Here is a 16,346-nt window from a genome sequence, read left to right on the forward strand (position 1 = left end):
CACTTGTAACAGAGTGTTAGCTTCTGAGCTACTCAAAGTAAATAAAAGAATCTATTCCACCTACTTCTGATCCAGTTACCTGTGAAATTCAACCTGGCATTTCTTCATATACATACATCTGCTCTTAGCGAGCGTGTGGACATTTTAGCTATCTGGAAGCCATAGAAGAATTTTCCAAGTGTTATGTTCCCCAATCATCCATTTGTTCTCTAAACATGCAATAGAATGCAGTGATTCTTCTCAAGTTTTATCCACCAGCCATTAGAATGATTCCTGGTGAACCATTTCTCTAGAGAACATTGGTAAATTGTTCCAAATCTTCTCAAAGCAGAAAAGAGGAAAAATAAAAATATGAGATATAAGTCCTCATAATAATAGCTAATACTTAATGACTATTTGCTACGTTCCAGGAAGTAATACTGTTTTACAATATCTTATTTGATTATCATATGCATGATTATCATGAAAACATTTTATGGATTAAGAAATTGAGATTTACAGCCAGACATGGTGGCTCACACCTGTAATCCCAGCACTTTGAGATGCCAAGGTAGGCAGATTTCTTGAACTCAAGAGTTCAAGACCATCCTCCACAACATGGCGAAACTCCATCTCTACAAAAGTACAAACATTAGCCAGGAGTTGTGGTGTGTGCCTGTAGTCCCACCTACTCAGAAGGCTGAGGTGGGAGAATTGTTTGAGCCTGGGGAGGTTGAGATTGTAGTAAGCCAAGATCGCACCACTGCACTCCAGCCTGAGCAATAGAGTAAGAGAGACCCTGTCTCAAAAAGAAAAAACAAAAAGTTGAGATTTAGAGAGATTAATATCCTTAAAGTCACACAACCAGAATGTGACAGAGGATGAAACACAGGACTGTTCTACACAGAGCATAGCCTCCTCTATATTACACTGTGCTGCCTCTCAACCATCTAACTGTGTGTGTGTGTGTGTGTGTGTGCGCGCGTGCGCGCGCGCACATGTATGTTGATGGAAAGCAGCATATGCCAATACTGTCCATTAGAAGGATTAACTGTTACAGGGGAAGAGTTTCATTTATGTTTCTTATGTAACAGATGATAATTTATTAGGTCAAAATGTACTGGCTACAAATATCAATGCATTGAAATATTTACTGAATTTTGATCCTTGTTAAAAATACAAAAATGAGAGAAGTCCAACACACACTATGGAAAACCTAAAATATTATCATTGATTCATTGATACTCAGGATCCCTGTGAAAGGCAGAATTCATTCCAAACAAATGTACAATAAGATTAGACAAAAGAAGCATGAGCTAGACCCAGCAGAATCTCTTAAGTGATCTTTCTGCTGTAGTATCATCTAAATTCAGCCTTTTCTAACAGCAAATTTATCTGAATTACAATTATCTACATAATAAATTACATATGGTGATGTACTGAATGAAGAAACTAAAGAAGAAAAACTTGGGGTCATATGACTCAATTATTGTAATTTACTTATGATTCCTTTATAGATGTGTATTCTGGGTCAATTACACTTACTCATGATGCCCTTACAGATGTGTAATTATCCGGAAAACTTAATGGAGTGCTAACCAGCTGTTAATTTCAAATTTCCTAGAAAATAATCTAATGTAAAACACTTTTTAAAAAAGCATATGAGTCTGGAAACTTCAGAAAATATTTTCTTCCAGAATTATACCTAGTTTTCAAAAATGGTTTTAAAGTAGATACATGCTCTCTTCAAACTAACTATAAAGGCATTATATTTTTTTTACGTTTGAAGTGATGAGTTTAATTACCAATAGTATATCCTAAAAGCCAAAATAAATGTATGAATTATATTTAGCCACCTAGCAATTTTCCAGCTCATTTTTGTTTTGCAGTAGGCTAGGTAGTTAGTACAAATCTATACATGAGGGAATAGACAAAAGGAACACTCTTGATAAATTAAATATAATGGAAACAAAACTTAAACTCCAACTGAAATGAAGAACATTTTTTCTTACGTTGCTGGTTTTAGTTAACAAAAACTCATGCATCAGTAACATACAAAAATGTCTGAATTTACTCAAGTCAGCTGATAAAGCATTTATTGAAAACCTATAAGACATTAGGCATTGTACTATGTCCTAGCATACAAAAGTGACTAATTCATGCCCTCAAAGTAGCCACTAAAGTGATGGGTTAGAGCCCGTTGTCTTTGTTGGGTAACAAAGATTACATAAGAATATTTATGTTACAATGAGATAGGTGGAATGATGAAATGATGGACACAACACAAAAGGAGCATATGATTAGTTGTGACAGATGCAGAAAGCAAACACAAAAATAATCCCTCTCCTTTAAAAGATAGCGATTAGCCAGTGCGGTGGCTCACGCCTATAATCCCAGCACTTTGGGAGGCCAAAGTCAGCAGATCACTTGAGGTCAGGAGTTTGAGACCAGCCTGGCCAACATGGTGAAACCTCATCTTGGCATGCGACTGTAATTCCAGCTACTCAGGAAGCTGAGGCAGGAGAATCGGTTGAACCTGGGAGGCGGAGGTTGCAATGGGCCAAGATGGCGCCACTACACTCCAGTCTGGGCAATACAGCAAGACTCCATCTATCTCAAAAAAAAAGAAAAAGAAAAAAGGGATTAAGGGAGCAAATCTAATGTGCACCTATTATATAAAGCACTATGGTAGATATGGGGAAGCAAAAATGACTGACACTGGCCCCAGAAACAAGGATTTCCAAATTCTAAGCAATATTTCTTCAATGCAGATGCTTTCCATGGAAGGAAAAGCTTAAATAAATTGTTCAGTGAGCTCTTTTGAAAGATGTAAATTTGCTGTATCCTTCTTACCTCACTGTTGCCTAATTTATAGGCAACACTAAAATAAGAAAGATATCATGTTTGGCAGCTGGTCCTGTTTATTGAGTAACTTTGAGGAATCATTTCACCTCTCTGAAGCTCCATTTTCTCATCTGTAAACTAAAGGGCTTAGAGCTAGATGAGCACTAAGGTGCTTTCCAGCTCTAATAACCTGTGCTGTCAATCCACAAAGTAACTGTTCTATTCTTGACTTGCTCATAAGCAGATTAGCAACATTCTGTGTGCAGCAATATGTGGGAAGAATAAAACAAATCCTTGAGCCAAAAAGTCTGCTTCTACCTGCTGGCTCATCTCTGAAGTGGTGTCATTTTATGACTTTAATCCCTACTATGCTGAAAATAATCCAGAAAGGTATTTCAGTATGTTATTGTTTCTTTTAAGTCTTTGTGTGTAATGAATAGAGAGGGAGGTAAGCAGAGCGGGTGAGTGTGGGAGTGGCTGGAGGACGGGGTCTTGGACTCTTATTAGAAGCCACATTTCACCTAGTTATTACATGAACTAAATCTAAACTAGGTGAACTGAATCTAAATCTAAAATTAGATCTTTTTTTGAGACAGAGTCTTGCCCTGTCGCCCAGGCTGGAGTGCAATGTGGCAATCTCACTGCAACTTCCGCCTCCCAGGTTCAAGAGATTCTCCTGCCTTAGTCTCCTGAGTAGCTGGGAGTACAAGCGCCTGCATTGATACCTGGCGAGTTTTTGTATTTTTAGTAGAGATGGGTGTAAGGTTTGTTGGGTTCTTGCCGAGTTTAAATGGAAGAAACTGAGGCCAGCACAAGAAGATCCAATGCGAAGGATTTATTTGGCTCCTAGGTGAGGTTCTGCAGTCCGACAGGAGGGGCCGGAGAAGTCACACAGACTCCTCTCAGACGTGGGGTTTAATAGGGAGTGGAGGTGTTCGATTGGTTGTGGGAGAGCAGGGTGTGGGAAAAACAGGACTGCTATTGGGTAGGCTTACAAGGCTTCGTTTGCATACAAGACTTGACTGCTATTGGCTTAGAGTTACAAGACTTCGTTTGCATATAAGACTTGACTGCTATTGGCTAGAGTTACAAGACCTCATTTGCATTTTTGTGGGGTTTTTTTTTTTTTAAGGGAGAGCTAGACTGTGCGAGGGGGGGAGGTGTCCGAGCTCCCAGCGAGGTGACCAGCCTTACAATGGGGTTTCACCATGTTGGCCAGGCTGGCCTTGAACTTCTGACCTCAAGTGATCTGCCCACTTCAGCCTCCAAAGTTCTGGGATTTACAGGCATGAGCTACCGTGCCTGTCCTAAAATAAGATCTAGTTTGAATGTTGAATGTATCTGGGCAATGGCAAAATTAAGGCCAATATAGTCGACATCTTGCGTCAGAATCCACAGGCTGTGAGGGGCCCCTGTGAGCTCCCCTCCCAGTTGAGGATAGGTGAAGAAGTGCTGGGCCAAAAGCCCAGTCCTGGAGGAGGGCATGTCTGCCATGGTGCAGAACTGGCAGGTAAGTGGTGGGATAGGGCCTAACCCTTAGTCAGATCCTTTGCAATTACCCTGTCCTCTAGACTAGACTCCAGGAAACATAATTCCACAGTGGCCTTGGTTTTTGTAAAGTGCTGCACTCATGGTTATGGAAAGGGAATTACTTTTTATTCTTCATTAGTTGCCCGTATTTCTCTCTCTTCTCCTCAATTCCTTCCTGCATCAAAGATGCTTCATTTTGCCCATATGAACCTTCTTCCCCTATTCACAGGAGAAGGGAGGGAAGCTCTTTATTTGTTGAGGTGCACCTGGCCCTTGGATTGTTGGACGATTGGGTAGAAGCTGATAAAATACTTCCCTACAAGCCAAAGGAGCGGGAGAAGCAAGTGGCCTTTACTGAAGCTCCCAATACAGAGCAAGAGGAGTAATCTTGGCCTCTTCCAGAGCCCCAGATTCCAAAACAAAGGCTTGGCACCTCTCTTCCTAGACTACCCCTTCTAGAGGTGAAGGAGGGGAGACTCAGTATGAATGGGCAGTGTCTTAAATGTTAAATATCTCCAAAGTCCAGCTGAGCCTAGCCATGTTAATATGTTCCAAGGCCATAGAAAGTTGACTGTGGTTATGTTGATCCATACCCTCCTCCCTCCATGCCCCTCCATCCACCACTCTGGTTAATGAAGAATTGTCTGTATGCTACATTATGGCTGAGGACAAAAAGACGGGTCAGGCAGCCAAGGCTGGTTAATCTTTTGGCTTTCCTGTTTCAGGACTTGTCAGGACTCTGACTTAGACAGAAATGTTGCCCTTTCATCATTCACCAATGACTGTCAGTAAATGATGTGTTTGAATTTCCAGAAATATGACACAATTTCAAAATCTTGCATTTTGAGAAGAGAGATGGCCAAGTGTCAGCATATTCTTCACTGTTTTGCCAACCCCCAATCCCCATGTTCCCAAAGGACAACATGAAGACCAGGTGAACACCTGCAGTCACAGTGGGCTACATTACAAAAGAATCATGACTTCAGAGCACCTGAATATTTCATGATGAGCATTCAGCATCCCTGCCCTTTGCCGCAGAGGGAGATATTCTTGTTACTGGATAGTAAGCGTGTCTGCCTTTTGCTGTGGCTGGAGACACTTCTTTCTTGAAAGGCTGTTCACCGTATGAACAGTCCTGCAGAAACAGCCTGGAACAAAGGAGAGCCAGAGCTTCACTTGCAACATGTGCCAAGACACGAGAGACCCGTGGAGAACTGTCTCCCAACAATAACTGTGTGTTATTTTTACAAAAATAATATAGTATTTTTCTTTCAAAGTAAGAACCAGAATAAAGATCAACAGATCTGAGTCTCCAGTTTCAATTCATTTAGAATTTCCTTTTAACAGTTTATAGCAATAAAATTGACACACCATAAATTAATGCATTTTAAGAGTAAAGTTAAGTGAGTTTTAGTCAATTTTTACATTGTGCATCCATCACCAAAATCCAGTTTTAAAACACTTCCATCACCCTGAAAAGTTTCCTCAGGCTTGTCTGCAGTTAATCCTGGATCCCACCCATGACCGAGGCCACCACTGACCTCTGTCTCTACAGTTCTGCTTTTTCTAGAAATTTCACACAAACGGAATCCTACCATATGTAGTCTTTCGTGTCTGGTTTCTTTCACTTGGCCAGATGTTTTTGAGTTTCATCTGGGGTGTCCCGTGATTCAGCACCATGTTTCTTTTTATCGCTAAGAATTATTTCATTGAAAGATATACTACATTGTGTTTCTCCATTCATCAATAAATGGACATTTGCATTATGCCTAGTTTGAGGCTATTATGAATAATGCCAACTTAAATCTTAAAACTTAAAATCTATTTTTCCTTATTTAATTAACCAAATGAAACATCAAAACACTGACCAGGATGGGCACGGTGGCTCATGCCTGTAATCCCAGCACTTTGGGAGGCCAAAGTGGGCTAATTGCTTGAGCTCAGGAGTTCAAGACCAGCCTTTGCAACATGGCAAAACCCCATCTCTACAAAAAAATAGCTGGATGTGGTTGCATGTGCCTATAATCCCAGCTACTTGAGAGGCTGAAGCAAGAGGATTGCTTGAGCCCAGGGGGTTGAGGCTGCAGTGAGCTAAGATCATGTCACTGCACTACAGCCTGGGCGACAGAGTGAGATCCTGTCTCAAGAAAAACAAAACAAAACAAAAACAAAAACTAAGGTATAGAGAAGTTTAGTAATTGCTCTAGAACACACAACTAAAAAGTGTTAGAGCTAGGATTCAAATTCAGATAACTGAGATCCAGAGTTAATATGCTTAAATGGTGTGCAATATTTTCCGCGTAAATGAAAACAAAGCATTTCTGATAAAATTCTACAACTTTTCCAATTTCTAAAGTAATATAGATACCATTTTTTCACGGGAGACAGGGCTACGTTTCCAAGTATAAATGTGATTGTGTTCTGTTTTCCTCTTTCTTTTTCATACCCCAAGAGTCCCATATCTTCCCTCAGTCCACACTGAAACAGCAACAAAGATGCAAGAACAAAACAAAACCACCCTTCAGACTCTGCAGTCTCAGATGCAGCTTACAGAGCTAGCATTTCCTATCCTGCCTACTAGATAACACTGAGCCTTAAAGGACAAGGAAAAAGGCAGAGTGGCCCCTAGAATGGGAAAGTAAGGATCAATAGAAGGGATAGGTGATCCTCAACCTGGAAGGAAAAGGATATTCGATGGAAAGAACAGGGGAGCAGAGAGAAAGAGGATATTTATTTTTAGAAACAGCCTTTTAAACTTGGAGACATTATGCTAAGTGAAATAGATCAGTCACAAAGAACAAATACTGCATGATTCCACTTATGAGGTACCTGCGATTGTCAAATTAACAGAGACAGAAAGTAGAATAATAGCAATCAGGGCCGGGATGGCGGGGTGGGAAGAATTAGGAGTTAGTATTTAATGGGTATGAAGTTTCATTGAGGGTGATGAAAAAGTTCTGGAAATGGGTAGTGGTGATGGATGCAAAACAATGTGAATGTACTTAATGCCAGAGAAATGTGCACTTAAAAATGGTTAAAGTGGTAAATTTTATGCTATACATATTTCGCCACAATTTTAAAAAATGAACTCTTGCTAGGTTATCACCGCCTAGCACAGATAGCCCTGCATTCAGCAGTCCTGGACATTGATAACCTCACCCTTCACAACAGAGATGTTGGAGGAGGAGGTAAGTGCACCCATGGGATTCACCCCTTCCAGCTGGGAACAGTTGCTCTCTCTCTATGAAAGTCAGTAATGGATGCACCAGTATCACACTTGGTTCTCACCACAGCTGTCCTTTTAATAGCAATGAATGAATGTGTTGTATTGGTCTGCAATAATTTGCTACCTGGTCTCTAAGTGTTGAGCACCTGGAATTTCTAGTCATTCACAAGGACTAGAAGCTGGAAGCAGGCACTTGGAGCAGCTTTAGTTTCAACCCAGCTCTTTTATTACCTCTCTGTGACTTCTTTTGAGAGGACTTTTAGCCTCTCAGGCTCTTATTTTTTCATAGTTCCCCTAATAGGGTGGGATTAGAAGAGTGGTTCTCCTGCCTGGCTGTACCTTAGCATCACCAGAGGAGCTTCTAAACCCTACTCAGGCCTAGGCCATATTCTAAGACAATTAACTCCATATCTCTGGCATGAGACATGAACATGTGTTTTTTAACAGCTCTGAAATGATTCTAATACGCAACTCAAGATAAAAAAAATAATCTCTTAGGTCTCTTTCAGTTCGAAAAGGATGAAAGCCTGAATTAAAAAGAAAGCTATAAATATTTTGTACAAATAGAAGTGTTCCTTTTTAACTACCTCCTTGGGAAGTATTTGCCCAGAAGGTACTACGAATTGGAGGATATGTTTTATGAGGTTGCTATTTGGAATAATTAGGCTAATGTATAATGCCATTAACCAAATATGAGTGTACTCTTTCCTCATTGTCCCATCAATATTGGAATGGTTAATTTTAATTTATTTCAGCAAGTTTAACAGAAGTGAGATATATCTCATAGCTGTTTTCAAATGCATTTAAAAAATTATTTGTGAGACTGAGCATGTCCTTAAATCTTATCCCACTATTTGGCTTTACTCTTGTGTGAGCTATCTTTTCCTGAGATCATTATTAATCTGTTAATGTAATAATAAAATAGCTACCATTAGTTGAGATCTATTGTGTGCTAGATACTATACCAGTGCTTTACAGATATTATTTTATGTATTTATTATGAAATCTCTTCAAGGCAGTTATTATTCTCAAGTAATAAATGAAAATGAGGTAGGGGAATAGGGTCTGGAGGCAGGGAACCTAAGGCAGATTTATGCTGACTTCCTAGAACTAAATCATAAGGCAAACCCCAACTTTCCATGGCCAAGTAACAAAAGGACCAGAGGCTAATTCCTTTGCAATCTCCCATTTTCCAAGTGGCAGATGAAAAACTGGAAGTGCCTCTGTTTTGTCCCCTCTGGAAGACTATCAGCCTGGCTGCCGACTAAGTTTTCATTTGCATAGTAATATAACTTTGTAACTTCACTTCAGCATCTGATCAGTCACTTTCTGCAAACAATCAGAACTTTGCATAGGGTGTAACTTTGTAACTTTGCTTCAGCCTTTGATTGGCCCCCTCCTGCAATCAATCACACTGATCTCAGGCCACTACTTCCTGTACATAGTGTGTACACCAAGTAACCAATGGGAAACCTGTAGAAGGTATTTAACCCCCCGAAAATTCTGTAACCTGGCTGGAGCTGGTTGCTTGGGCTGCTCACACCATATGAAGTGTACTTTAATTGTTAACAAATCTCTGCTTTTGTTGTTTCATTCTTTCCTTGCTTTGTGCATTTTGTCCAATTCTTTGTTCAGGACGACAATAACCTGGACACCTTTCACCAGTAACAAAAAAACTAAGGTTCAGAGGTTAGGCAAGTACCCCAAAGTGACACAGCTACTAAATAATAGAGCTGGGATTTGAATCAATTGCCAGCTGGCTCTCAAACTCCATTCTCTTTGCTAGACAATAAAGCACTCAATGCCTGCACTACTCATACCCCTTCCTGAGGAAAGCTGCCCTGCTCAGAATACCTGCTGAAGTTTAGAACCAGGTGACCCTGCTTTTTGACCCCAGGTGATGGGTCATTTCAGATCCAAAGGTAGCAGTGAATGGCCTGGACCAAAAAGCCAAGCCAAGCAAAGCCAATTACACTCCTCCCCTGAGAATTTGAATTTGGAAAGGCTGAGTGTCAATACACTTAATAGAAGGAAGGAAAGTCAAAGAGGCTGAATCAAGGTATGCCATGGGTGTATTTGGAATAAGATGAACCATGGCATGCTGAAATTATGAGGGACCACAAACTAAAGTTAACAGAGAAAGATGGGTGGCAGGGAACAAACAAAACAGATGGGCTTAAAGAGGCAGAGGTGCAATTGGAGAACAAACATTTGGCCCATGAGACCCTTGAGAGAAAACATGAGCCAATCCTTCAAGTTACCTTTGTTTTCAGCAGTAATCCAGTCATGCATATCCCTAAAATATGCATCCTTTCTTTTTTTGAGCTAATTGGACCGTCCCTGTTCCTTGCAATCAAATAAGCCAAAATAAAATATTCTTTTTATTAAATGTTTGCTAGTGTGGATACTAAGCTTTTATTTGTCATAGTTATCACAAAAGTTGCCATTTCAGTTCTTTCCTTGCTTTTTTTTTCATTACATTTTGACTTTTTAAAAGTAGAACCTGGCCAGGAGCAGCGACTCACGCCTGTAATCCCAGCACTTTGGGAGGCCAAAGAGGGCGAATCATCTGAGGTCAAGAGTTGGAGACCAGCCTGGCCAACATGGCAAAACCCTGTCTCTACTAAAAATACAAAAATTAGCTGGGCATCATGGTGCATGCCTGTAATCCCAGCTACTGGAGAGGCTGAGGCACAAGAATTGCTTGAATACTGGAGGCGGAGGTTGCAGTGAGCCAAGATGGCTCCATTGTACTCCAGCCTAGGCAGCAGAGTGAGACTCTGTCTTGGAAAAAAGAAAGTAGAACCATCCATCATATAATCAATAACCACTTCACCAGTCAAGAACTCAAACTCATGCAAATGATAGTAACAGAAAGCAGATCAGTGCTTGTGTGAGTCTGGGAGAGGTGAGAGGTGGGAAGAATTGGGAGTGTTGGGTCACAGTGGAACCTAGGGACACTTTGGGGTGATGGGTATATTATTATCTTGATTGTGATAATGGTTTCATAAGTGTATACATACGTTAAAATTTGTCACGTGGTACAATTTAAATGTGTAGTTTATTGTGTGCTAATAATACATTGGTTAAAACCATTTTAAAAAATGTATATACTTCTTCCCAACAAAGATACTTATACAATTCTACTCAACTTATTATGCTTTATGTTCTATGCTTACCTATAATTTACCTGCAATTAATTGCTATATATGCTATGAGAGATTAATTATATGTTTATATTTTTGTTTTAATTATTTTCAACAGTTTTCATAAATAATATCCTTCACCATTGAAAAGTCATGTGTTGAGCACTGTAGTTTTAAATTTATTTTATTTATTTATTTTTTTTGAGATGGAGTTTCACTCTTGTTACCCAGGCTGGAGTGCAATGGCGCGATCTCGGCTCACCGCAACCTCCGCCTCCTGGGTTCTGGCAATTCTCCTGCCTCAGCCTCCTGAGTAGCTGGGATTACAGGCACGCGCCACCATGCCCAGCTAATTTTTTGTATTTTTAGTAGAGACGGGGTTTCACCATGTTGACCGGGATGGTCTCGATCTCTTGACCTCGTGATCCACCCGCCTCGGCCTCCCAAAGTGCTGGGATTACAGGCGTGAGCCACCGCGCCCGGCCTAAATTTATTTTTATTAATATTTTTTATTCCTTGACCAATTTTCCTGTTTTTTGGGGGTTTTTTTTTTGTTTTTTTTGAGACAGAGTCTTGCTCTGTCGCCAGGCACCAGGCTGGAGTGCATTGAATTTTCCTGTTTTTAAATGTAGATCTGATTTGGAGGTTTGAAATTTTGTTCCTTTGTAGTGTTAGAAAGTCATAGTAAGGCATGGACTCCAGTGAGCATTTTATAATGAAAAGAGTATATAATAGAAAGAATTACTATAAGAACTAGTATAGATATATTAAAGATTTTATGCATTGTTCTCTCCTGCCTTTGACAATAATTTTTATTGTGCCTTTATATCTAAATAAGATCTGGTCTATTGTTAATCTGTTCACTTCTACTAATGTACCAAAAATTTCTTTTTGGACCTAGCGGATCATACAGAAGTCTGGTAACAACATTCATCTGGTTGAGTTTCAACACATGACTACTTTCATCATTTACCCACTTACTAAAACTCTCTTACTTTTTCTACTACTTTTGCTCCAAAGTTCTTAAAGTTAATAGATTTAACTGAGATTTTACTAAGCACATATGACATGGCCAGCACTCTGCAAGGTACTGGGAGTACAAATAGACTATGTTACTCTTGGGAAGCATATCCATCTTACTATCATGGCTTGTTCTTCATCCTCAAGCAAATAATGAACTGTGTAGCACATGACAGGACACTGAAGAACAGACCCTGGTAAAGACCCTCCAAACTTAACCTCTGGCCCTTGGCCTTTCAGGGATTACTGGGTAGCACTGCCAGCCCAGAGCTTGAATGCTTTACTAAATCAACACTCCACGAAGTAATGCAAAAAGAAGTCTTGTGTGTTAAATGCTGACAAGTCATACGAATGGAAACTGTCCAAAGATTCATCTACCATTCCTTCTCTAGAGGAAAGAAGAATCCAACCAAAAGTCCTAACACACCTACAAGTGTACAAGTATATAAGTAAAGTAGAGGCACTGATTTCAGTGGAATTAGACCTTGCTAGAAATTCTGCAAGAGACCATACAACAAAAAAGTCAACATTTCAAGTAAATACTCCCACTCCAAATTATTAACACAGTCATTCTTATTAGTAGTTTGTATGTTTTACTGATCAATATAGCATAGAGGCTGAAAGGTAAGGCTTTGAAGTCATACAGACATGCTTCACATTCCTGCCTTTTCCTCTTACCCAGAATATGACCCCCTGCAGGTCACCGACCTCTCTAAACTTCAGCTCACTCATCTGTAAAGTGGAGGTGACAGTCATTACCTTGCGAAGAATGTTAACGAGAGAGGTAATGTGAATAAAACACTTTGCAGAGAGCTTGGCTCATAGGAAGTGCTCAATAAAGAAGAAGAATATAATGTTATTATTATTGTTAAAAGTATACATTGAAAAACTTCTACTTAGCTAATGTAAAAGTAATATATGTTTACGAGCCAGTTTGGGAAGCAAGTCAAACATACATGCGCAACAGTAGAGGACAATCCCAAATTATGTAACATCGTCCAGTGTACTAGGATGTTAAGCATGACGTTCCCATTATTTTAGAATTGAGGGAGATGTCCCAAAAGCTGGAAACATTCTTTGTCAAGAACATCTATTCAGGACGTGCTACAGATTGTGGCAGTAATTTTGTGACCCCGCCCCCCCAGTTAATCATCCACCTCGGGAATTATAGGAAGTAAGAAGATCAATCTTCAGACTGAAGAGATTCTAGAGAGAAAAGCATCCAAAGTCCTTTGGGAAGAGTTGCCAGTGTGCCACACCCAGTCCACACACACCGCGAGGAGTGGGCAGCACTTCTCACAGCATTTTGAAGGTATTGCTGCTCTACCTTCAGCTTGCATGGTTGCTACAGGAAAGCACACTGTGGCCTAATTATTCTTCCATTGTAGACACTCCCTTTGTTCTGGCAGCTTTTATCATTTCCCTTTTACCTTGCATGTTCTGAAGCTTCATTGTGATAGAACTTATTATAGATTTTTTTTTCCTGCTTTATATTCAGAGTACACTCTCCATTTTAATGAAAAATGTTGACTCTCTTTCAGTTTCAGAAGACTCTGCCATTATCTCTTTTAATTTTTTTTCTTTTTTTTTTTTTGAGACAGTCTTGCTCTGTCGCCAAGCGCCAGGCTGGAGTACAGTGGCGTGACCTCGGCTTACTGCAACCTCCACCTCCCGGGTTCAAGCAATTCTCCTGCCTCAGCCTCCCGAGTAGCTGGGACTACAGGTGCGCACCACCATGCCCAGCTAATTTTTGTATTTTTTTAGTAGAGACGGGGTGTCACCATGTTGGCCAGGATGGTCTGGATCTCTTGACCTCGTGATCCGCCCACCTCAGCCTCCTAAAATGCTGGGATTACAGGCGTGAGCCACTGCGCCCGGTCACTTAATTTTTTTTTTTTTTAAGAGATGGATAGTCACGCTGGGTTGCCCAGACTGGTCTTGAACTCCAGGCCTCAAGCAATCCTCCCTGCTCGGCCTCCCAAAGTGCTGGGATTACATGTGTAAGCCACTGCGCCTGGCCCAGCATAGTTTTGATGTTTTTTCCATCATTCTCATTTTATCTTGTTCTGGCTTTCCTATACACAAATATATACCCTGTCACCTCAATACATCTCCATGATTTCTGACAGCACTTCTACATTTTTTTTTCTTTTTGTCGCTTTGTACTGTGTTTGGGTTAAGACTTCAGTACTGTCTTCTAATCCACTATCTCAAAATGTCCCAAATGATAACTATCATTTCCTACCATTACCACGCTCTGCCCTCCAAACTATTTCTCCTCCTGTCCTCCTTACTTCAGTGCGTGGCCTTACCATCTGTCAGAAATTCTGAGCTTCTCCCAGGCTTACCCTCTGCTATCCTCCATACTATCACTAGAGTGATTTTTAAGTAATAGAATTCTGAACATATTGATCCCATGCTTAAGATGTATCAGTGGCATCCCACCAACCTTCAGAAACATGGCTTAGAAGTCACTCAAGACACAGTCTCTGCTGCCCCTGTTGGCCTCATGTTTCTTCACTTTCCCTTTATATTCTGCCTTCCAGTGATTCATTCATTCAATATGCAATTTTATGCATTGAGTGTCTATAATGTGCCAACTACTCTTCTGGGCCTTCGGATGCTTCAGTAAACAAAGCAGGCCAAAAAATCCTCTTCATGGAACTTAGTAGGGGAGATAGATGGTAAACAAAGTCAGTAAAGTGTCTGATGTGTTGGAGGTAATAAGTGCAATGGAAAAAATAAAGCAAGGGAGGGGAGCACTGGGGGTGGAACCTGGGTGATGGAGATTTAAATGGAATGGCCAGAGAAGGCTTTACTGAAATGGTGATATTGCTTGAAGATGTGAAAGAGTTGAGGGCGTGAGTAGTGAAGAATCTGAAGAAAGAGCATGGAAATCGGGAACATCAAATGCAAAGGTCTTGAAATGGAAAGTTACCTGACTTCTTCAAGAAACATTTAGTATGTCAATATAGCTAAGCAGACTGGGGAGGGCAGGAAGTAGGAGATGAGGGTAGGGAAGTTTCCAGAACCAAGTTCTTGGGCCTTGCAGGCCATGGTAAAGCATTGGGCTTTTATTCTGAATGAGGTAAGGCACTTACTTCACTCAGCATAGTGACGTAAGTAGAGGTAGTAGGACACTTCACCATGGAGGGTATCAGGCAGAACAATGATATGCTCTAGTTTAAAGGATTACTCTGGCTGCTATGTGGAGAACAGACTATAGAAAGAAAAGGAGGTAAGAAAACTACTTAGACCTCTTTAGGAGGCTATAACAAAAATCCAGACTTGAGATGATGATGACTTGCACTGGAATAGTAGCAGTAAAGGAGGTGAGACTTAATGAAATTCTGGATATATTTTGAAGGACTTCGCTAATAGGCTTGTGCTAATTATGGTTTTAGGCCATGGAGATACTTCTGTGAACGAAGAAGACAGAAAACCCTACCAGAAAGGTTGAGTGAAGGGCAGAAAAGAAAAAGAGGTGGCAGACCGGGTACGGTGGCTCATGCCTGTAATCTCAGCACTTTGAGAGGCCGAGGCAGGTGGATCACAAGGTCAGAAGTTCAAGACCAGCCTCGCCAAGATGGTGAAACCCCATCTGTACTAAAAATATGAAAGTTAGCCAGGTACAGCGGCAGGCACCTGTAATCCCAGTTACTCAGGAGGCTGAGGCAGGAGAATCGCTTGAACCCAGGGGGCGGAGGTTGCAGTGAGCTGAGATTGAGCCTTTGCACTCCAACCTGGGTAACAGAGTGAGACTCCATCTCAAAAGAAAAGAAAAGAAAAAGAAATAGAAAAAAGAAAAATATGGCAAAGATGAGTCAAAGGTTTTCGGCCTGAGCAACTTAAAGGATGGAGAAGATAAACAGGATAAGCAGGTTTTGATCAGTTGTGGAGTGTGAAGGTTTAGAAGCCCAACAGACCTCCTCATGGAGATGTCAAGTGAGTGGTTAGATACGTGAGTCTGGAGTAGAGGTCAGAGGTTCTGGGCTAGAGATACACAATTGGTGATCAGTGTATAAGTGGTATTTAAAGCTATGAGAGTGGATGAGGCCAGCTCAAAAGGGCTGTCGACAGAAAAGAGAAGAGATTTAAGCACTGAATCCTGGGCTACTCCTAGTGATTAGTGAAATTAGGAGGACTTGGCAAAGGAGAATGAAGAGTAATCACAAATGAAAGCAGAAACCAGGAGAGTGTGGCATCTTGGAAGCCAGAGAAGAAGGTATTTCAAATGTAAGGGAGTGATCACTTTTTCAAATACTATTTGAGAATTGAAAATTGGCTATCAGGATGTGGAAGTCACTGGTGACTTTGATAAGCACACATTTGATGGAGTGGTCAGAAAAAAAAAGATTTATTGTAGTAGATTCAAGAGAGAAGTGGTCAGAAAAGGATCACTGAGGAAGAAAAAAGTAAAAACTAGAATAAAGAGAGAACTGGGTTTGTACACCCATGGTCATAGCAGCACTACTCACAACAGCTAAAATGTAGAAGCAACCCAAGTGTTCATCAACAATTACACAGATAAGCAAAATGTGGTGTATACATATCATGAAATATCATTCAGCCTTAAAAAGGAAAGACATTCTGACACATTA

Source organism: Aotus nancymaae, unplaced genomic scaffold, assembly GCF_030222135.1.
Source record: "Aotus nancymaae isolate 86718 unplaced genomic scaffold, 86718_ANA_hifiasm-v0.15.2.pri h1tg000020l, whole genome shotgun sequence".
Lineage (NCBI taxonomy): Eukaryota > Metazoa > Chordata > Mammalia > Primates > Aotidae > Aotus > Aotus nancymaae.